Here is a 20,713-nt window from a genome sequence, read left to right on the forward strand (position 1 = left end):
GTGAGGGTCATCTGGTGACAGGACCAAGGACTCAGCAGTATTTCAGCTAGAAAGATGGATGAGTTCCTTCTCACTGAGCCCTGTCTGTTACATCTGTTAACAAGAAGGTGCAAAGGTCTTAACCATTTGAAAGTTTCAGGATTTTAAGTGAATACTGATGGTTTCTCTAAATGTCTAATAACTGGCTGAATGTTATACCACGTGTTACATACCATAGTTGAAATGGAAATTCCAGTGTTAAGCAAAATAGAAACACTACATTTCTCCCTTGTTATCTTCTACTTCAAGTTATTTTCCCAGTGCAATCAAACTCTCTATCCGGTTCTTTTTAACCTATTGATTTTTTTTCCAGTAGATGGCGCCCCATTACAACTTTCAATTGCTTTTTGTCTAAACACTCCTATTAGTCTACAAAATAACTAGCCAGAAAAAAAAATAAAATGCAGAGTTAAGAGAATTGGCTTCTACATACAGCAAACCATTAAGTGATTCAAATTTTTTAAAATGTATGATATATTTCTTAGATCCTTATATAAATATTATGTATACTACTCTCACCATGACCTCCTCAGCTCTTCACTCCTCTCATGTACCACTCCCAAAGTCATGGTTTCTTCATTAATTACTATTACTACATGTACATACATTATATATACACACACATATGTATATGCACATGTGTGTTACATACAACTTACTCAGTCCATTAGTGTTACTTGAATGGGCCCAGAGCTAAGCACTTGGGATTAGACATACTAGCAGGACTAAGTCCCTTTCTCAGCAGTTGTTGCAAATATACTGGTCTTGTTCAAGAAAAAGTATTATTGAAATTGAGTTTTTAAACTTATTTCTATGTATATCTGTGTGTGCATGAACGTGTGTGTGTGTGTGTGTGTGTGTGTGTGTGTGTGTGTGTGTGTGTATTGTGTGTGATGTGGTGCAGGTGCCTAAAGAGACTACAAGGTAGCCTGGAGTACCTGGAATGCTCACTATAACAGAAGCAATTAGAAAGATGGTGCCTCGACAAAGTGGAAGTAGAAAGAGCCAACTCTCCAAAGGTGTCTTTTGATCTACATGCTTACACACACACACACACACACACACACACACACACACACACACATTTTTAATTTGAAAAATAAGAAAATTTCTCCTCCTTCCTTACCTTCAAAAGATAGGTTATTTTCAAATATTCCAACCACTTTTAAGCATTTTGTGGAGGTTTTCTTTTAAAGGACACTTAGAAAGTCAACAAATAACCAGTCTCAGGTCATGCAGAATCAGATGCTGTTTAAGTTGGTATTGCTGCCCTTAGCTTCTGAGACAAACAAACTACTGAAGACCCTTGGAAAAAGAAAACACTGCACCCACCATCTTTACCTAGACTATTCTTCTCCCTGCCAACAATGGACAGTCTATCCTTAAGTGACTTTGATGATCTATTGCTGGCTCTCTAATCATCTTTAGCCCACAGGAGCTTTGGGAATCTATAGCATGCCAGTGGTACAGTATTAGGAAACTACAAATATACCCAATTTGGTATAGTTTTATTAAGTATACCTTTATTAATCCTCTACAGAAAGCAGACATGGTGGAGACACCATGAGCTTGATGAACAGAAGTGGTCCCACACACTTCCTGTCTAGTCACCATGTGGCTTTGCCTTTGCTCAGCACCTTCCGGGAAGCATCTGAGTCAGCACTGGCTCCCTCGTGGTCTAATTATGTTCTTAGCTCGGGATCTAAGGTTCAGAAATAGGCTTCTCAAAAGGAAGGACCCTGGTCCAGGCAGTAAGAGCAGCCTTCTGAGTGAGAGTCCTCTATATCCTCTGGTGCCCATTTCATTTGCTCTGCCCCACCCCCAATTTTTATTTGTATATCTCAAGGATAAAATTGATTTAATCTTTTAAAAATAGAGCATATCTGCTTAACCCAGCTCAAAAGAAGCATTATTGCCTGACTTATTTTAATAGCCATGAGATCTACTAATGAACACTGAACTGCAGAGATTAAGCTGAAACACCCCCCCACACACACACACACACTGTGCTTTATCCATTAAGCATGTATGAATCTGTGATGATGTCGGCTTTCCTTGTGCCTGATGCAAAATTGAGTTTGAGGCAGTGGCTGTCAGATGCTAGAAGAGACATGATTTATGTGGGGGATATTTTTGGACTCTGACATCCAGCTTCACAGGAAAGGAGTCCTTACTGGATCAGGATGGTGGCAATAGGCAGTTTCTCACAAAGAAACTGTGAGCCGAATTCCAGTCTTTTCATTCACCTACTGCTTCTGAGCAGTGAACCCCCAGATTTTCATGTGTGTTTATTCCGACAACACTCATTCCATTTCTAGTTGTCCTTCCCTGGTCTTAATGGCATTGTCACTGGGTACCAAGGAAATAATAACATCAATGAAGAGGCTACTGCCAGCCCTGGCTCACTGTTCACATGATGTCCTCCCCAGCCTGATCCTCTCAAAAGCAGTGACTCAGGAATGATCCAGTTACCCACAGAGGAAATACATTTCTAATCATAACCCAACTGCCGTTGCCCTCACTAGGGACTACAAAATGTCAGTAAGTGAATAGAAATGGAAGGCTGATGTGTGACCTGAGTTTATAATAACACCCCCTTAAGGAATAAAAACAGCAGTGGAAGAGAGTGGAATGGATTTGTGATTATTTAACAAAGGATGCACATGTCAGAGCCCAAACTGTAACAATCTGTACACCTTAGCAACAGCTACAACTTCAATGTGAGATTCCGGTGACTGTGTATTTGCCTGGCTATTTTAGTATGGGGACACTTGAATAAATTAGCCAGGTCTGGAACTCTGGCAGGAATTTCAATACAAGGCCATCTGATTTCCCTGAAATGTCTGCTTTCTCCAGAAGCTGCGCCACACAGATGCAAGAATTTTATATTTGCCATTTGTAATTGCCCCCTGGTAGCACTGGCAGCTCTCATCCTCAGACATCCTCTGCACTCTTAACTGATGCTTAGTTCAGAATATTGGCTCATAAAAGGGACTTCCGGAAGCATGCTGTCAAAGGAGTTTCCAGTAGTGTACATAAACACAGAGGGAAATTCCTTCCAGTGGCTCAGATCAACAGATGAGTTATCCAAAGGATTGGAATTGGCTTCTCTAGATATTGTGTAATAATTTTCATCTCATTTCCCTCTATCTCCTGTTGTTATCATATGACCAGTACCTCCAAATTGCATTCACAAACCTGAAGCTGCCATCAATATTTGTTACACTATGAAAGGCCCCTTTGTATTCTCTTTACTGACAACTTCCCAAGACCATTTAGCAATCAACAAGAATCATGCAGCAAGTAGGTTCTGACTTTCTCCAACTCAAAGAAAATAAATGTACATATATAGTAAGCTAGCTCTATGAAAATACAGACTCAGGGCTAAGATAACATTTTCAGAAATCTGTCTTCCTTTCTCAGCTCTGCACAGTGGTCATCATCTGTAACTCCTCACTATGGAGCTGAACCATCAGATCTACAAGCTCAAGGTCTGGCCCACATGGAAAGACCCTACTCCAAAAGAAAGAAAAATCCATGAGCAGATAATGCATAACATATGAAACACAGTGGATAACTGTATGCCCTTGGACAGAAGGTCTAGAAAGGTGGGGAAGTGTTGCATTGTTCTAGCTCAGCTTAACCAAAATGTCTTTTCTATGTGCATCTATAAAGAAAATAATCATAACCACAAGAACTAATATACCCTCAAACGTATACATATGGAGTTAACACAGACTCCACCAGGCCTCCAGGACAGCAGATGCTGGTTAATGCTGTTGCAGGAGACACTGTAACATTTGTCAATGGTAATAGATGGAAAATATTACAGGTTCAATGCACACATGGAGACATCACGTAAATCTTACAAATCCATACCTGACACACGTGCTAGGCTTCATGCAGACTGTTTTCAGATACACTACAGGTGAGTTTATTGCCGCTAATCTGCAAAAGCTTGGCCACATTTCCTATGCAGAATACTAGAAATAGACAGGCTTTGGAGCACAGACCAAATGAGCTAGATTTCCAGCACTTTCGGAACCCCAGGCAAGCCACTTCTGGTGTATATTTATCCTCCTCATCAGTACAAGAATTTGTTATTGTGTCTTACTCAAGCCTCCTACCCCCTTTAATCTGTATTAGTGTACCCAGAGGAACAGAATGGACAGAATGAATACATAGTAAACTAGGACTGATTAGATTGCCTCACAAGATGTAGTCTGAGTAGTGCAGCCATAGCTGTCTCACACTTAAAAGTTAATAACCTGACAGTTAATCAGACCTCCAGATTAGCTACCAAAGCAGTCCCAGTCTGGTGCTGAAAGCCAGGAGGAGTTGGAGAGAGCCACTGGCTTTCAGTCCAGGGAAGCCTAACGAAGCTGCCTCTACTTCCAGGAGTGCAAGCAGCAGCAGCAGCAGCAGCAGCAGCAGCAGCAGCAGCAGCAGCAGCAGCAGAAGCAGCAGCAGCAACAGCAGCAGCAGCAGGATAGATGAACTCACCAGTGATAGCAAAGCACTCTTCTGCCACTGCTTAAGCATTGACATTTCTGTTCATTGCTTGTAGTGGATGACTTGAATTAGCACCCAGACTAGATTCAATGTCCACCACTTTATGAAGTTGCAATTTCCTTGCAACATCCAGCCCACTGTAACTCTTACCTACCTTTTGCATTTTCACCCTTGTATAGTCATTTCCCTAAAGATCTACAAAATTCCTTCTTCCTCTTCCTCTTCTTCTTCCTCTCTCTCTACCCCAGCAAGATGTTTGTATTTTTCTTCTCATTTCATCAGCCAACAATCTTCTGAAGTCCCTTGGCAGACCAGTAACCACACTTGTACTTAAATGTAAGGCCCTGAATGGACATGGAGGCACCTTGAGCAAGCCTAAAGCTGTTGGCTGGAACATCTTGCCCCCCAGCCCCCAGGAGTAATTGGTGGTACTCTTCCTGTTTTGCTAACACATATCTGCTGGGGAGGAGCTAAGTCTGAAAACTTGCACTCTTGACCCTGTTGTTTTCCACTGTGCTAAGAGTCAGTGTTATATAAGCCCACTCCATCTCCTCAATAAACAGCATTCAGCATTATGGCATTGCTGTTAAGTGAATGACCTGCTGTCTTGTCTCTCATTTAAATCTCTAGGCCTTCACCTGATTAGTGGAGCAGATCACAGCACTGGTGCTATGCTTAAAAAACTCTTGTGATAGACATTGCATAAGTCATCAGCTTTATCTTCATTTTATGAAAACTATAAGCAACAGCATGTAGCGTGGATCCTCAGTCAAAAACAAAAGTAGTTACAACACAAAGAAGCATTTTCAGTGAGAGCAGAATGTCCTGTTGGTGTCCTTTACCTTTGTTTGTTTAGTTCAAATTGGCTTAATGATTAGAAACACAAATATGCCACAAATTTTTCTATTATCTTAATTCCTTAGACCCTAAACCACATACTGTGTCTAATCTGTCTGTAAGTTAGAATTTCACATGCATTTATTGAAAATTAAACTCAGTGAATGGTTCACCATTACTTCCTGAATTGATGATGATGACCTAATGAGAAGTTGAAGCAGCAAACTGACTCTGAATAGATGGATTCTAGGGTACAAACAGATCAGAACTCTGTCTTTCTTTCATTTCCAGCTCTAAGTTTACCTTATCTTAACAGTTACTGAGCCCAGTGAGAAGAGGGCAGCTGCTTTCCTAATTCTAAGGAGATACCCACTGTGGACTCTGATTGGCCAACTTAATTATTAGTTGCCCTTGGACAATATACTATGACCAGTAGGTATCCAGGTTATGTCAACTGTAGCAGGAGTTCTAATTGGCCTTAAAAACACAAACCAGGAGACGGGTATCACGGTAAATATTTAAAGATCAGAGAGACAAAGGAGCAAGGCACAACCATGCCATACTTCACCAACTTCTCAGCCAAAAAGGAACCAAACTCCTCTCACATCCCTGCAGTATTACTTCTCCTCTTCCACCTAGTCATATCGTTTCCTATTTCCTCCTCCCAGGTGCTGGGATTAAATGTGTGTATCACCACTGCCTGGCCTCTGTGATTAACTAGGCTAGCTCCACACACTGATCTCCAGACAAAGTTTATTTGTTAGAGCACAAACAAAATATCACCACAGTCGACTATTTTGGTTTTGTAGCTTGGATTTTGGCTTTGTTTTGAGACAGGGTCTCATATAGCATTAAGTGTCAGCATTGTTACTTAAAAGGTGATTTTGAACTTCTGACCCTATTGTCTCTGTGCCTAGTGCTAGGATAACAGGCATGTACTACTGTGCCCTGACTATTTAATGTTAGGAATCAGACTTGGGGCTTCATGCATGCCAGGAGAGCAATCTCTCAACTAAGCTACATTTCCAGTCCCTAATTTTTTGAGATTTTGTTTTTGATTTATTTTTCTATTATAAACAATACAGCAACAAAAGATAATTAGTAACTTAGACAGTGTATCATGTAACTGTATCATGAATGTCAAGGGAAAATAGACAATTGCTAAAAAGATTTTAGAACACATTTTTGTGGAATAATATAGAAAGGATTATGACTTCCAATCAGTCTTAAAACACTTGAGACTTCTTATTTGAAACTGATGGCTGTATCACCAAAAGCAGCTAGGTCAAGGAGACTAAGTAACTACGTCTATAAAGGAGAAATTTCCAATTTTAGCCGGAGAATAGGAATCAGAGCTTTTCAGAACCATTATAATTACATTCTCTATGTATAGCCATTTATTGCAACCATTCTCAACTCTTTCAAAAGATAATTATAACTACTTATGTGTTTTCTTCATATGGGCACTTAGTGCAATGAACTTCCCTCGTAGCACTGCTTTCAAAGTGTTCCATAAGTTTGGGTATGTTCTGTACTCATTCTCGTTGAATTCTAAGAAGTCTTTAATTTCTTTCTTGATTTCTTCTTTGACACAGGTATGGTGCAATTGCACATCGTTCAGTTTCCACGAGTTTGTAGGGTTTCTGTGATTTGTGTTGTTGAATTCCAACTTTAAAGCATGGTGGTCTGGTAAGATACAGAGTACTATTCCAATTTTTTTTGTATCTGGTAAGGTTTGTTTTATTGCCCAGTATGTGGTTGATTTTAGAGAAGGTTCCATATGGCCCTAGGAAGAAGCTATGTTCTTTTGTGTTTGGATGGAATGCTCCATGGATGTCTGTTAAACCCAATTAGGACATGACTTCTGTTAGTTCTTTTGTACAGAAATGAAGAGAGAATTCTTCATAGAGGAAATCAAAAGGTCTGAAAGACACTTAAGAAAGTGATCAATATCCTTAGCTATCAGGGAAATTCAAATCAAAACAACTCTGAGATACCATCTTACTCCTGCCAGAATGGCTAAAATTAGAAACACCAATGACAACTTATGTTGGAGAGGATGTGGAGAAAGGGGAACACTGCTCTACTGCTGGTGGGAGTGCAAACTTATACAGCTTTTTTGGAGGTCAGTATGGCGGTTCCTCAGGAAAGTGGGAATCAGTCTACCACAGGACCCTGCAATCCCCCTCTTAGGCATATACCCAAATGATCCACATCCATGCAGCAAAGACATCTGTTCAACTATGTTCATAGCAGCATTATTTGAAATAGCAAGAACCTAGATTCCCCTCAACTGAAGAATGGATAAAAAAAGATGTGGCACATTCACACAATGGAAGCTATTCTGCAGGAAAAATCAAACCAAACAACAACAACAAAAATCGATGGAATCTTTGAAATTTGTAGGCAAATGGATGGAACTTGAAGAAACTATCCTGAATGAGGTAACCCAGTCACAAAAAGGGGAACATGGTATGTACTCACTCATATATGGATTTTAGACAAAGAGCAAAGGATCACCAGCCTACAATTCACACCACCAGAGAAACTAGGATACAAGGAGGAATCTAAAAGATCCATACAATGTCCCTCACAGACGGGGAAATGAACAAGATCTCCTGAGCATATTGGGAGTGGGAGGGCAGGGAGTAGAGAGGGAGCTAGGAGAATCAGAAGTGGGGAAAGGAAAGCACTTGGGACTAGGAAGATTGAGTCAGGGGAGGAATAGACAAGAGAAAAAGAGAGAGTGAGAGATACCATAAAACAGGGAGCCATTATAGGTTTGAAGAGAAAACTGACTCCAGAAAAATGTCCAGAGACCTACAAGGATGACCCCAACTAACAATCTGAGCAATAGTGGGAAGGCTACCATAAATGCCCTTTCCTGATAATGAGATTGATGACTAACTTATTCACCATCATAGAGCCCTCATCTAGTAGCTGATGGAAACAGAAGCAGACACCCACGGCTAAACACTGAGTGGAATTGGAATCTAAATGCAGAGAGGGAGGACCATACCAGGCTACAGAAACCCACAGAGACAGCTGACCTTCAGCTAATGGGACCCCAGAGTGGTACCTGGGAATCCAACATTGTACTGACTCAGGCTGCCTGAACATGGGTCTCAGTTAGAAGGTGTGGTCAGTCTAAGGGACCTCATAAAGCAGAACCAGGATGCATCCCTGATGCACAGAAGGACTTTGGGAGCACATTCCCCATGGAGGGATACTGCCTTAACCTAGAGACAGGAGGAAGGGCCTAGTCTCTACTCCAAATGACTTGACAGATTTTGTTAACCCCACCTGGAAGGCACTACCCTCCCTGTGGAGTGGGAGTGGGGGGAATGGAATGGGAGTGTGGTGAGGGGTAGGCACATGGAGGAAGGGAGAGAGGGAGGGAGGGAGATGGAACTGGGATCAATATGTAAACTAAGAAAAATAAATATTGTGTATGTGGAGCAATTGTACTAAAATGGTCACCATTTGTGTATCACTTTCAAAAGGAAAAGTATTCAAATATGGTATTTAATTGTCAAACCATTGTTTCAACAAAATCACATATAACATTCATCCAGTATATAAAGTAAGTAAGGCGCTAGAAAGATGGTTTAATGGTTAAGAGCATGTACTGCTCTCCCAGAGGACCTGTGTTTAGTTCCTAGCACCCACATCAGTTGGCTCTAGCCAACACTTTATTTCTGGCCTCTGTAGACCATTTGTCTTTATACACACATACTTACTTACACAAAACACAGATAGAACACACTTGCAAAATATAATTAAAAATAAATCTTGATAAAATAAGTGTGATTGAATAATGTATCAATTGCTGAAGGTTAACCTAGAGTTAAAGGATCCAAATATGGGGACACAACCCTCTCACTCTTGATGCTAATGAACCTCAGGGACTCCTGGAAGAACAGTTTGAAAGCAGTAGATCTGATGGCCCTCACTACCAGGCTCTTGACTACAATTATAAATTGGATTATCTGATTCAGTTTCTTACCATACACAAATGTAAAGGAACTCATTTAAAATAATAATAAATGTACCAAGACTATTTATTTTGGTTTTGTTTTTCGAGACAGGTTTTCTCTGTGTAGCTTTGGTAAACTAGGCTGGTCTCAAACTCACAGAGATTTGTCTGCCTCTACCTCCCAAGTGCTGGGATTAAAGGCATGAGCCACCACTGCCCAGCTACCAATATTATATAAATAGCAGTAACCCAATAAGCCTACCCATATGGTAAGTGAAAGGAAGTATAGCTAGTATTTTGATTTGTCTATATTCACCAATTATTACAATTACCTATGTTTATATTTAAATTTTAGATATTTACAATATTTTATTTTAAACTTAGCATTGAATTATGCTGTTTTCTTTCCTTAGTTTCTGTCCCTCCTATCACCTCTAAGTAACCATTCTCACAGCTTGTTCTCTATCATTCTAAACTTTTACATTCATCCAAACTTACACAGACATATGTATAAATCTACAAGAAACAGCAATTTTGTTGTTAATGCAAATGGAATTATTACATAGAAGATATTTCTTGACATCCAGTCTTTCTCACTGAACAATCATCTGTGGAAGTCACTTCTGTTATACTGGGATAGCATGACTCTATTCTTCAGTACAGCTACATAATAGTCCATGATACAGACCTGCCAAAATGTATTTAACAATTTCCTCCTAACAATTTATTTCCACTTTGATGTGCTTGTTGTTTTGTTTCACTATTACAAGCAACAGAGCAACAACCATTTTTGTACAAAAGTCTCTAGCTACAGCTGAATTTATTCCCAAATATGAGATGATTAAATAAAAGGATATACAAATTTTAAAATTTTACAGCATTGGGTTGTCGTTTTGAAAATATACTTCATATTTTCACAAGTAATGATTAAGTCCCCTCCCATCCACCCACCCCAATTCCATATGTAGGGGAATGCCATCCAGTTGGGGTCATGTAGATCTGACAGGTCATGTGAAGTAGGGACTAGGGCTTCTCTCCTGTCTCTAGATTAAGGCAGTTATCCCTCCATGGGGGATATGTTCACAAAGTCCTTTTGTGCACCAGGGATACATCCTGGCTCCGCTGTCTGAGGTCTCTTAGACTGCTCAGTCCTTCTGGCTGAGACCCATATTCAGGGGGGCCTGAGTAAGTCCCATGCTGGCTTCCGAGATATCAGTCTAGTGGCCGGTAGCTCCTCCTTGTTCAGGTAAGCTGTCTCTATGTGTTTCTGCCACATGGTCTTGTCCTCTCCCTCTGCATCTGGGTTTTAGTTCGACTCAGTGTTTATGTATGGGTGTTTAATCCTGTTTTCAACAGGCATTAGTTGAGGGCTCCATGGAGAAGTTAGTTGTTGATCTCACTCTCCGGGAAGGGCATTTATGATAGCCTTTCCACAGGAGCTCAAAGTGTTAGTTGGGAGCAGTCTTGTAGTTCTCTAGACCATTCTTTGTGTTCAATTTTATCTTCAAACAAATATTGTCTCCCTCTTTTATGGTCACTCTCTCTGTCTCTCTCTCTCTTTTGTATCTTCTATTCCTAACCAGGCTCTATCTTCCTGGTCACACATGTTTTCCTTTCCTCCCCCTCATTTTCTCCTACTTCTCTCTCCATTCGTTGCCCCCCCCACTTCACCTGAGCTCTGGGGGACTTGTCCCTTCCCAGTTCTGTGAGGGACTTTATATGAATCTCTTAGCATACACCTTGTATCCTAGTTCATCTGGTGATGTGAATTATAGGCTGATGATCCTTTGCTCTAGGTCTAAAATCCATATATGAGTGAGTACATACTGTGTTCCTCTTTTTGTGACAGGGTTACCTCATTCAGGATGGTTTCTTCAAGTGCCATCCACTTGCCTGCGAATTTCAAGATACCATTATTTTTTTTCTGCAGAGTAGTATTCCATTGTGTAGATGTGCCACATTTTCATTAACCATTCTTCAATTGAGGGGCATCTAGGTTGCTTCCAGGTTCTTGCTATTACAAATAGTGCTGCTATGAACATAGTTGAACAGATGTCTTTGTTGCATGGATGTGAATCCTTTGGGTATATGCCTAAGAGGGGGATTGCCGGGTCCTGTGGTAAACTAATTCCCATTTTCCTGAGGAACTGCCATACTGATCTCCAAAATGGCTGTATGAGTTTGCACTCCTACCAGCAGTGGAGCAGTGTTCCACTTTCCCCACATCCTTTCCAAAATAAGTCATCACTGGTGTTTCTAATTTTAGCCATTCTGGCAGGGGTAAGATGGTATCTCAAAGTTGTTTTGATTTGCATTTCCCTGATAGCTAAGGATGTGGAGCATTTTCTTAAGTGTCTTTCAGCCTTTTTGATTACCTCTATTGAGAATTCTTTCTTCAGTTCTGTACCCCATTTTTATAGGGTTATTTGGTGTTTTGTTGACTAGTTTCTTGAGTTCTTTGTATATTTTGGAGATCAGCCCTTTGTCGGATATAGGATTGGTGAAAATCTTTTCCTAGTCTGTGGGCTGCCTTTTGGTCTTGGCGACTGTGTCCTTTGCCTTACAGAAGCTTCTATGTTTGAAGAGGTCCCATTTATTAATTGTTTCTTTCAGTGTCTGTGCCCCTGGAGTTATTTTCAAGAAGTGGTCTCCTATACCAATTTGTTCAAGGGTACCTCCTACTTTCTCTTCTAAGAGGTTCAATGTGGCTGGATTGATGTTGAGGCCTTTGATCCATTTGTACTTGAGTTTTGTGCATGGCGACAGACATGGGTCTATCTGCAGTCTTCTACACACCCTCATCCAATTGTGCCAGCACCATTTGTTGAAGATGCTGTCCTCGCCCCATTGTATAATTTTAGCTGTTTTGTCGAAAATCTGGTGTTCATAGGTGCGTGGATTAATATCAGGATTTTCAATTTGATTCCATTGGTCTACCTGTCTATTTTTATGCCAATACCAGGCTGTTTTCAGAACTATAGCTCTGTAGTAGAGCTTAAAGTCAGGAATGGTGATGCCTCCTGAAGTTCTTTTATTGTATAGGGTTGTTTTGGCTATCCTGGGTCTTTTTTTTTTCATATAAAGTTGATTATTATCCTTTCAAGGTCAGTGAAGAATTGTGGTGGGATTTTAGTGGGGATTGCATTGAATCTGTAGATTGCTTTTGGTAAGATTGCCATTTTTACTATGTTTATCCTACCTATCCAAGAGCATGGAAGATCTTTCCATTTTCTGGTATCTTATTTAATTTCTTTCTTCAGAGCCACAAAGTTCTTATTATATAGGTCTTTTATTTGTTTGGTAAGTGTTACACCAAGATACTTTATGTTGCTTGTGGCTATTGTAAAGGGTGATGTTTCTCTGATTTCTTTCTCTGTCTCTTTGTCATCTGAAAAAAGTAGGGCTACTGATTTTTTTGAGTTTATCTTGTATCCTGCTAGTTTGCTGAAGGTGTTTATCAGCTGTAGGAGTTCCCTGGTAGATTTATTGGGTCGTTTCTGTAACTATCATATCATCTGCAAATAGAGACAGTTTGACTTCTTCCTTTCCAGTTTGGATCCTCTTGATCTCCATTTGTTGTCTTATAGCATTAGCTAGAACTTCTAGTATGATATTGAAGAGATATGGAGAGAGAGGACAGCCTTGTCTTGTTCCTGATTTTAGAGGAATTGGCTTAAGTTTCTCTCCATTCAGTTTGATGTTGGCAGTTGGTTTGCTGTATATTACTCTTATTATGTTTAGGTATGTTCCTGTTATCCCTGACCTCTCCAAGACCTTTATCATGAAAGGGTGTTGAATTTTGCCGAAGGCTTTTTCTGCATCTAGGGAGATAATCATATGGTTTTTCTTTTTCTGTTTGTTTATATGGTGGATCACGTTGATAGATTTTCGTATGTTAAACCATCCCTGCATTCCAGGGATGAAGCCTACTTGGTCATGGTGGCTGATTTCTCTGATGTATTCTTGAATTCTGTTTGCCAGTATTTTATTGAGTATTTCTGTATAGATGTTCATCAGGGATATTGGTTTGTAGTTTTCTTTCTTAGTTGTGTCTTTGTGAGGTTTGGGTACCAAAGTTATTGTGGCCTCATAAAAAGAGTTTGGCAATGAACCTTCTGTTTCTATCTTGTGGAAGTTTGAGGAGTAGTGGTATTAGTTCTTCCTTGAATGTCTGGTAGAATTCTGCCCTGAATCCATCTGGCCCTGGACTTTTTTTGGTTGGAAGGCTTTTGATGACTGCTTCTATTTCATTGCGGGTTATAGGTCTATTTAAGTTGTTTGTCTGTTCTTGATTTAATTTTGGTAAGTGATAGTTATCCAGAAACTTGTCCATTTCCTTTGAATTTTCAATTTTTGTGGAATACAGATTTTCAAAGTATGAACTGAAAATTGTCTGGATTTCCTCTCTGTCTGTTGTTATGTTCCCCTTTTTGTTTCCGAATTTGTTAATTTGCCTGTGCTCTCTCTGCTTTTTCGTTAATTTGGATAAAGGTTTGTCTATCTTGTTGATTTTTTCAAAAACCAACTCTTCATTGCATTGATTTTTTTGTATTGTTTTCCTGGTTTCTATTTTGTTGATTTCAGCCCTCAAGTTGATTAGTTCCTGGCATCTACTCATACGGGGTGAATTCGCATCTCTGTTCTAAGGCTTTCAGTTGCGCTGTTAATTCTCTTATGTGACTATCCTCTGTTTTCTTCATATGGGCACTTAGTGCAATGAACTTCCCTCATAGCACTGCTTTCAAGGTGTCCCATAAGATCGGGTATATTGTATCTTCATTCTCGTTAAATATTAGAAAGTCTTTAATTTCTTTCTTTATTTCTTCTTTGATCCAGGAGTGGTGCAATTGCACATTGTTCAGTTTCCATGAGTTTGCAGGTTTTCTGCTATTTGTGTTGTTGTTGAATTCCAATTTTAAAGCATGGTGGTCCAATAAGATACAGGGGACTATTCCCATTCTCTTGTATCTGTTGAGGTTTGTTATGTCACCTAGTATGTGGTCGATTTTAGAGAAGGTTCCATGTGGAGCAGAGAAGAAGGTATATTCTTTTGTCTTTGGATGGAATGTTCTATAGATGTCTGTTAACCCCAGTTGAGACATAACTTCTGTTAATTCTTTTGTTTCTTTGTTGAGTTTCTGATTTGTGGTCCTGTCAAGTGTTAAGAGTGGTGTATTGAAGTCTCCCACTATAAGTGTGTGAGGTTTTACATGAGCTTTGAATTTTAGTAGTGTTTCTTTTAAGAATGTGGGTGACTTTGTATTAGGGGCATAGATGTTCAGAACTGAGACTTTGTGTTGATGGATTTCTCCTGCAATGAATATGAAATGACCGTCTTCATCTCTTTTGACTAATTTTGGTTTGAAGTCTAACTTGTTAGATATTAGGATAGCTATGCCTGCTTGCTTCTTATTTCCATTTGATTGGAAAATCTTTTCCCAACCCTTTACCCTGAGGTAATGTCCATCTTTGAAGCTTAGATGTGTTTCTTGTATGCAGCAGAAGAGCAGAAGGATGGATTCTGTCTTCGTATCCATTCTGTTAGCCTGTGTCTTTTTATAGGTGAGTTAAGACCATTAATGTTGAGGGTGAGTAAGGACCATTGATTGTTGATGCTTGTTTGATTTAGGTTTGTTGTTGGCAGTGGTATTGTGAATATATTAGTTCTGCTTCACCCTTGGTTTCTGGTGTAGTTGGATTATCTGTTGCCTACATTTTTGTGGGCGTAGTTACCTTCCTTGGGTTGGAGTTTTCCTTCCAATACTTTCTGTAGGGCTGGATTTGTAGATACGTATTGGGACAATCTGGTTTTGTCGTTAAATATCTTGTTCTCTCCATCTATAGTGATTGAGAGTTTTGCTGGTTATAGTAGCCTAGGCTGGCATCCATGTTCTCTTAATACTTTTAGAACATGTATCCAGGACCTTCTGGCCTTGAGGGTTTCCATGGAGAAGTCAGGTGTAATTTTGATAGGTCTGTCTTTATTTGTTACCTGTCCTTTTTCCTTTGCTGCTCTTAATATTCTTTCTTTATTCTGTATGCTAGGTGTTTTGATTATTATATGTCGAGGGGTCTTTTTTCTTTGGTCCAGCCTATGGGGTTCGGTATGCTTCTTGTACTTTCATGGGCATGTCCTTCTTCAGATTTGGAAAGTTTTCCTCGATGATTTTGTTGAATATGTTTTCGGCACCTTTGAGCTGGGCTTCCTCACCTTCCTTTATGCCTATTATTCTTAGGTTTGGCCTTTTCATGGTGTCCCACATTTCCTGGATGTTTTGTGTTAAGAATTTGTTGGATTTATGATTTTCTTTGGTCGATGAATCTATTTCTTCTAGTTTATCTGCTGCGCCTGAGATTCTCTCTTCCATCTCTTGAATTCTATTGGTTATGCTTGTGTCCTTAGTTGCTGATTTTTTGCCCAGCTTTTCAATTTCCAGCATTCCTTCCATTTGTGTTGCCTTTATATTCTCAATTTCAGTTTTCAAGTCTTGAACTGTTTCCTTCACCTGCTTAATTGTTTTTTCTTGTCTTTCTGTACTTTCCTTAAGGAATTTGTTCATTTCTTCCACTTTTTTGTTTGTTTTTTCCTCCATTTCTTTAAGGGATTTTCTCTCATCTTCTTTGAGGGCCTCTATCATTTTTATGATGGTAATTTTTAAGTCGTACCCTTCTGCTTCCTCTGCTTTGTTGTTGTGTTCCATTCCAGTTGGTGTAGATTCCCTAGATTCTGGTGGTGTCATGTTTGTCTTTCTGTTGTTAGGTGTTCTCTTGTATTGCCTTCTTCCCATAGCTTCTTCCAGTAGGTGTTGGTGGTGTCTTCCCCCTCTCACTATGGTACTTCCCCGATGGGCTTATGTGGGTCTGAGATTCAATATCTGTAGCTCTGTGTGGTCCAAGCTCTCTAGAACGTTTCTCAGCAGACAGGGATCCAGGGATGGGGTCAAGGATGAGGATCCAGAAGAAGATGCCAGCAGGTACTCACAGTGTTCCTCTGGCCAATAGCTCTGGCTATAGCTCTGGCCAATAGCTGGCGGAAGAGGACAAGGGCTGAGCTGGAACTTGAGAAGGTTTTGTAGGGTAGTTGGATCTCACTGGAAACTGGTGCTCTCCAGCTGAGACCTCATTCTTTGGCAGAGGCCAGGATTTGGGGGTCACGGATCTTGCCCGCAGGAACTCAGAGTGGACCCGCAGAGATAGGCGGATCTCTGGGAGGCTAAATACATTTTCTTTAAGGAATTATTTGATTAAAAATTCCAAGATAAAATAAATTAGAACATTGGTCAATAAGATGGCCCTGTGTTGAAAGGCACTTGCCACCAAGCCTGAGGAAATGAATTCATTCCCCAGAAACCACAGGGTGAAAGGAGAGAGCTGACTTCACAATGTGTCTTCTGGCCTACAGACATACACGTGCACTTTTTATACATATACATGTGTGCATATACATACGTGTGTGTGTGTGTGTGTGTGTGTCTGTGTGTACATATATATATTTAAATACTAAGTGTGTGTGTGTGTGTGTGTGTGTGTGTGTGTGTGTGATTAGTGTTTAAATGTGGTCCTTAGAGTCACATGCTGAAACCTAACTCCCAATGTAATAATAGGGGTGCTGAATGAGAATGGCCCCCATAGGTTCATATGTTTGAATACTTGGTGCCCAGTTAGTGGAACTGTTCAGGACAGCTATGGCTCAGGCATTTCCATCTTTCTCTCAGGAATCAGAGGAACTGTAATAACAAATAACTAGGGTTTTAGAAATTCTGAGGCAACTTGTGTAAAGCCTATGACATGGTGAAAAAGAACATTTGTCAAATTTATCTGTCATATCATGATATCTATCCTTCCACAGAAATTTTAAAATCCTTCCCAATAAGTAGACAGGCAAAATCCTGTTGTTGCAAATTCAGAAACAGTTGTATGTGTTTTGTCCCTATGACGTGGGAATCAACAATAATTTAGCTCAGCACTTGTTATGTAGCAAGCTTTGGCAAATACTGTTAACCTTCCATGCCATATACTGGCCTAATAAAACAGTTATCATAAGAACTCGTAATGTAGTGATTATCACATCAATTCTTTGAAAAATCGAGGCTCAGAAAGTTTAAGTAGGTTTCCCACAGTCACACAGTTGGGTACATCAATGTAGTGGTAAATTCCAAACCAAGATCTTATTTCCAGGCCATTCTTTGCTCCATACCCATTATTAACTCAGCACATAGGACAGGGCATAAACTAAATAGGATCCAAGCTATTTTAAAATAGAAGCATGTGACTTAAAAAATAATTCAAAAAACCATTATGCTTCATCTAGTTTGGAGAGACTGTAATAACCATGATAATAATAGATAAAATCAAAGCGCTTCCTACACAATGGGCACATTGATAAGCTGTCTTATTAGGACCTCATTACAATCACTCAAGTATAAGCAATTGTATTTTGAGAAGAAAAAATGGTAAATGACTTGTTCAAATTTATACAGTTTGTGATTTCTGGGCCCAGGCTGAACCTTAATATCCAAAGACTTCTCTTATAACAATAATTTTCTAATGTTTTTCATGAGTAAGTAAACATGTACTTATATTTTGATAGAAAAATGACAAAGTTTAAAATTAAGTACATTATGTGGTTACACAGCAAAACATGAGAACCAGCAACACCTCTATGGAAAAGTTTAATGTGGGCTGTAAGATCTCTCATTTTTTTTTCCATTTTACATACCAACCCCAGTTCCCCCTCCCTCCCCTTTTCTCATCTTCCCAGCTTCCTCCCTCCCTACTCCTATCCACTCCTCATAGGCATACCAACTTGAGGTAGGATAAAGCCCCTCCCCCCCATATTGAGGCTGAACAAGGTGTCCCATAACAGGCCTCTTATTCTTAACCAGGTCTTCAAGGTCACTCTCTCCTGAAGTCACCTTCTCCAGACAGAAGAAACACACTTCTCCATAAGTTCAGCTCATGCTGGGGTGCCTGGGCACCTGAAACAGTCAGTCTCAGGTGATCAACATTCAAAACAGTTGGGACATAGCATCCTTGCAGACTACAGCCGAGATATCTGCATCTTTTTAGGATTCCCCCATGACAGCTCCCCCTACCAGCAGGAAGCAGTTTGGAAAGAAAAATGCCCAAATTCCCAAATATTGTTTAGAAATGTTTGTTTTCATTTAAATGGGGTTGGTTATAAATGGTTAATGACAACAACCAATCTCTTTTTAAAGGTAAAAAGGGAATTATGGTATAGATATGAAAACTTTGTGTTGAAATGGATTTTCATTTATTGATACGATTTAAGGTCAATTTTGTGATGTGTATATTTCTCCTTTTGTTTAGGTATTGTGTTTATATAGCTCATTTAGAAATGTAATGTATAATGTAGTACAGATTATAAATAATTACCTATGATAGTCAAAGCTTAGAGTTAAGTTAGTTAGGTTTTTCAAGATACACAGAGATATATTTGAGATAGATAGGCATTCTTCAAACCTTTCAAAGACCTACAGAATATGGCATTTAAAATGGTTTAGGATTTTTCTCAACAGTGAGGCACAACTGCTCCTGGCAACACCACTTGCATCAGAAAGGAAGATGGAAGATGGACATCGAAGAAACGCATTATAAAGTTATTTCCAATATGGCAAGACTAGCCATTTGGACAAGATACTGATCTTGTCTGGACTGTTTGACTTTATGCTGTATGAACTGAACATGCAGGACCCACAGGAAAGTGACTGCTGATACAAGGTGGACATTGATACAGGGTTCCTGCTTCATGGAAGAGTCTGCCAGACAATCTGCTGGACACAGAGAAAAGTGATTGACAAACTGCCAATACAGGTGGACAGTTTAATTTCCTCCTTTGCTGAGGAGTGTGCTAGACACACTATGGCCTATGGGCTGACGATGGAACATTACAGGAAAACTTCAGGTGACTGACCAGGTGAGTTGTCTTTGTCATTTCTAGAGTTTATATTTTATCCTTCTGTGGTTTTTGATGGAGTTGAAGACAAATAGTTATGGTTATAGTTTTCCTTAGTTAGGATTAAAGATAAGTTACATATAGGACTTTAGACTCACAAAGATTGAATAGATGATGGAATATTTTCTTAAATTTTACTAAATGTTAATTGACTAAATATTGTTAACTATGATTCTTATTTGATAACTGTTGTGTGATATATTTTGTTATGTTAAAGTTAAAACCTTTCTTTTTATTTAGACAGAAAAGAGGAGATGATAGGAGATGTTATTCTGTAAATATGTTTCTCATACTGGTTAATGAATAAAGTACTGTTAGCCAATAGGAAAGGTAGATAGGTGGAACTAGGAGACAAGGAGGATTCGAGGAAGTAGTAGGGAGGAGTCAGCATGGGGAAACTGTAGAGAGCATAACACCAGCCCATTCCCCAGTAAGATGAGGCCATGTGGAAATACTTAGATTAATAGAAATTAATAGAAATGGATTAATACTTAAGACAGAGCTATCCGATAAGAAACAAGTAACTGGCCAACTGCATTATATCAAATACAGAGTCTCAGTGTGTTATTTGGGGCTGGTGCGGCTGTGGGACCGGCAGCAGGGGAAAAATCTTACTCATTACACTGGGTGGTTTCCTTCTAAACCAGGACTTGATCAAAAAATATGGTCACTGCTGGTTAGATTTTATTTTCTTCATTTTTGTAGACTCTGACATCCTGCCTTTTTCACCTCTGGATACCCACAATGATCACCTGCAAAAGCTTTCAAAGAATAAGATGCAAAGGCACTAAACTCAACAATTATCACTTCAAAACTGCAAGGCAAACTGCTAGCCCATGATCACCAATTGGTATGTCCCTGCTTGTCTCCTAAAGTAGAGACCATATACTGACAGAGTCCTGGATCTTCTTGGTTCTGTGGATTTCCATTTTCATGTGTATGTTCTATTAGCAGATAGTGTTCTGGGTTTTCCCTCACCACTCTGCTTCCTGGCTCTCCCTTGACTACAGCAATGCTCACATCTTCAACTGAGATAATTATGCCTCCCAGACACACTCAACACCGCCCTTCAGACTAAGTAATTCTGAGAGCTGAAATTCTGCATCCTGCTGCCAAATCACTGGAGTACAATTGCTCTGGCCTTCCATGTTCTTCTGGAGGTCTCATTGGTCCTCTGGATCCCATGTGTGGCTGTTTGGGTTGAGAGATCCTCAGGGCAGAGAAAGGCTAAGTAAATTAAAAGTCTTCAATGGATTTTAATCTTTGCTGATCTGAATGTGTCTTGGGTTTGTTTCAGTCCCCTAAGAATCTTTCTTACAACAATGTATCTTTTGAGAAGGTGATATGTTACAAAGTAGGATGTATATGGAAAT

Source organism: Phodopus roborovskii, unplaced genomic scaffold (assembly GCF_943737965.1).
Source record: "Phodopus roborovskii unplaced genomic scaffold, PHOROB, whole genome shotgun sequence".
Taxonomy (NCBI): domain Eukaryota; kingdom Metazoa; phylum Chordata; class Mammalia; order Rodentia; family Cricetidae; genus Phodopus; species Phodopus roborovskii.